The sequence below is a fragment of the Thalia democratica genome, chromosome 3 (assembly GCF_965202585.1).
Source record: "Thalia democratica chromosome 3, ktThaDemo2.hap1.1, whole genome shotgun sequence".
Classification (NCBI taxonomy): Eukaryota; Metazoa; Chordata; class Thaliacea; order Salpida; family Salpidae; genus Thalia; species Thalia democratica.
In genome coordinates, this window is record NC_139167.1 from 26,188,916 (window position 1) to 26,193,005 (window position 4,090).

General features: G+C 28.4%; 1 non-coding gene across 1 annotated transcript; it reads left to right on the forward strand.

The window, feature by feature from the left end:
- The first annotated feature begins 402 nt into the window (after positions 1-402).
- On the forward strand, positions 403-475 carry Trnar-ucu (transfer RNA arginine (anticodon UCU)). Its single transcript has one exon. It is a non-coding gene; the product is annotated as a tRNA-Arg (tRNA).
- Positions 476-4,090: the final 3,615 nt, after the last annotated feature.

Below are 4,090 nucleotides of genomic sequence, written 5' to 3' on the forward strand. Positions count from 1 at the left end.
AAAATAATTTATAAAAAATGTCGCCGTGCAAAAGTGTCTCCTCGTGCAAAAGTGTCACCTCGTGCAAAAGAGTCGCCGTGCAAAAGTATCCCTTCGTGCAAAAGTGACGCTCGTCCAAAAGAGTCGCCGTGGAAAAGTGTCCCCTCGTGCAAAAGTGACCCTGCGTGCAAAAGTGACGCCGTGGAAAAGTGTCCCCTCGTGCTAAAGTGACGCTAGTGCAAAAGAGTCGCCGTGGAAAAGTGTCCCCTCGTGCAAAAGTGACTCTGCGTGCAAAAGTGACCCTCGTGCTAAAGTGTCTCCTCGTGCAAAAGTAAATTCGTGCAAAAGTGACGCTCGTGCAAAAGTGACCCGTTCCCATTATAAGTATTGTTTATAATTTTCGAATGTTGATTTATGTCAGTCGTCTGCGTGGCGCAATGGATAGCGCGCTGGACTTCTAATCCAGAGGTTCCGGGTTCGAGTCCCGGCGCAGATGAGTTTTTGTATTGGATTGTTAAACAAAGTTTGAGAAAAAAATTTTTTGTATTTGTGTCGTTTTACAGTATCAAGATTTGTTGTACATACTATTTACTACTAGTTTATGTATGTAGTTAATAATGTAGCGAAAAAACTTAATTGTTTAATAATCAGCATTTAAGATATAAAAAAATACTTCTCAGTCCTATTAATAGATGTTGTACTGAAAAAATCGAAATCAAAGCAACAAAAAATAAGTTTATTTTACAAATCAATAAATTAAAAATCTAAAAAATTAAATCAAATTTAGATATCATTCAAATCACTAAACTAAACGAAACTAAACGTTGAAATTTTTCAAAAGTGCTTAAAACTTTTGTTAACCAGATTATTAGGGAGCACGACTAGTCAGTTTTAAAAAAATTAGATATAATAAATTTCTCAAAGGGCCACAACTATAAAAATAAAACATTTAAAAAAATATAAACATACGTTTATAGGTCTAATTAACACGAATATTTTTTTTTTGAAAATCTCTAAACACTTTTGGAGTGATGGCTAGATAATTTTCTAAGTATAGAGTTTTTAGTATTTTTTTTCCATTCAATCTTACTTTTGCGAAAACAAAAAAAAAAGTGTTTTTAGCTAAAAAGTTTTATTAACAATTTAAAATGGTCGTTTTTAAACTGTCCAAATTTAAAATATTATATAACCTAAATATTTTACTAAAATGCAACATACACATATTTTACAAAAATCAAAATTTTAGACCTTCTCAGCATATCCAAAATAAGCTTATTATAATTCAAAATCATTGACATAATCTTTAACATACTGACTTATTTGAACCCAGTTATAAAACAGCTAAAAGCAAATTAGTTTCTTTTCGTACCCTTACTTCAAACTTCACTCTATTTACAATACTTGTTATTGTAATTTTTTTTTCGTTGTTTACTCTCTACAAAAGTTTATCTCGAAAATAAGAACACTTTTTTTATTTGTTTTTCATACTTGAGATCGTCTAAATTTGACTTTATTTTAGTTAACTAATTTGCGTAACGTCAAAACTAGCCATTCCTACTCTAATTTCAATAGTTATATACCAGGGGTCGGCAAACTGCGGCCCGCGGGCCAATTGCGGCCCGCGAAGGGTAAATCTGCGGCCCGCGAGCACGTTATTTTTTTGAATGGAATGCGGCCCGCGAAAGAAAATTTTGTGGCCCGCGAGTATGTAAATGTGGCCCGCTAAGCAGAATTTATTTCAAGTCAAATTTTTTCGGTAATTCAATTTAATTTGATTAGTTTGGTTTTAAGTCTCTGTATAATATTTAAAAAGAAATTACTGCTTTAGTATAAAACTGTGAAAAAGACAAATAAGCATTCTAACAGGATATTTTTCCCAGTTTCATAATAACTTCTTTTTTACAACAGCAAGTAATTATCTGAAAAAAGAGTGTAAAGAGTGCTTGGATTTAATAAGTTAGATATATAATTCCTCTTTATTCAATAAACTAAATGCAAATGTTTTCCATTTTGTACAAAAGTAATGCACAGTAATTAACTAAAGTGTCATTTCTTTATAGCTTAGATAATCTTTTTCAATGTTTTTTATACCTAAGTTTTCTTTATAGATTTTTTACTTGTAGATGTTACAATTTAGTGTAAAAACTTTTAATATAACATAGTAATAAAAATAAGGTTTATTTGATTTTTGTTTTGACACATTTTATTTTTTTAAAAGTTTTCTTTGCACTTTAAATTAAGTTCTATGCACATAAACTTAAAAAGATGCTTATATTTAAAACCACTTTTTATTAAATACTTTAGTTAGTTAAAGTTTATTTTACGCGTAATTTTCTAACACTGTTGTTTCTACATGTAATATCTAAATTGTACACACACATTTAAAACAATATATATGACATAAATTGATATAGTTTTCGTTAGGTATACATTTTCATTTTTCAAACATTTTTTAGTCAAACTTAGTTAATTTTCATGTCTTGCATATCAATACACACAATTGCTGTTTTTTGGAGCTACCCATTTAATATAAACTAGATTTAGGGATTGTAAGTTTATTAAGTTTGTACATTGTTAATCAAAATATTTCAAATTCAACCAAATAAACAACTAAACATTACCACACACTCAGACTATCACTATTTGAAGACTTTAAATCTCAGGCCAACTAAGTCATTTTTAAGTTTTTGGCTAGAGTTGATTTTTATATACAAAAATATCAGGAATGTTTTTGTTGACTCAGGCTGGCTTTTTTGCTTGTAAAAGTGGCAAATTAAACTTATGATGTATGTTTTGCCCAATAAACAGTGTTAGTTTGAGCTAAAATATATGTTAAATTTTAAGTCTTGCAGCTAATATAATTCAAAATGTTATTTATATTATTGTGTACATTTAAGTGTGAACTATCAGTGTTGCCAAAAAACTTAAATCCAGGGAAAACTTTGAATTTAAAAGTTTATGCTTTTAAATTCTGGAAAAAAACTTGAATTTGAGAGTTATTGAAAAAACCTGGAATTTCAAACAATTTTTACATGTAAAGTAATAAAATTTCGATTTGACAGAAAAACTTACCAAATAAATATTTTTCTGTTAGAAAATATATTAAAGTAGCTTAACAGTATTTTTTAATATTGATATATTTGTTAAGATATTTTATTAAACTTTATACTAAAAATAAAAGAAGGAATTGTACTTCCAAAAACTTTGTTTTGGTGCATTGCACCTTTACTTGTAAAATTTCACCGATTGTTGTGCTACGCTTTGAAACTAAACCAAGAAATTCTACTAAAATGCCAAAGTTAGTAAAAACATCTCAAATAAAAACTCTTAGATGAGTAATAGTTTTTATTATCAGTGCTCTCATGTTAACAGATTAATTAAAGTCCTAGTTTGATTTATGCGACTGTAACCTTAATGTATTTCCTAAATACGACTTCTAGTTGTCATTGAAGAAATAAACAAAAGCTTTTCATTACCGACAACATAAATTCTTTAGAAAAGTTTTTAATTATAAACTGTTTTTCCTTTAAGTAATAAATTTTGCTACTTTTTGACTTGCCTTAACATTTTTCTGATCATTCTGTAGTTACTGAAGATAATCATGTGCTTTGTTGGAGAACTGACTTTGGTGATCTGTTTTTTTATCGTTTCTCGCAATAACTCCTAACTAACGTTTTTTATTCTTGTAGCTCGTCTTATATTTTACAATTACTATTTTTAAATGCAATATTCTTATTTCAGATAAAGAATTGCTAAAATGCCTAAAAAAAAATAAGTTTTTCTACTTCGCTAATGACTCAATAGAATTTTATACTAATTTTGTTTAAAAATCTTAATTGTCCATTCCAACTGACATATACTTTTTGAAATGTAATTTATATACTGTTAATAACCTTCGTTATTTCTTTATGTTGTGAACTTTATTTTAACTGGGTTGCTACACAAACAGGCTATTTTAAAAGCTTAAACACTCAGGTGAAGTGTGAAATTTTTATTTCAAACACTTTAAAGAAATCTTTTAATTCTCAGAATAGTTTATATGACTGTAGTGATTACTAATTGTAATTTTTTCTAGTTTTCTTACTTTTGTGTACTTTTTGATAATGATGAT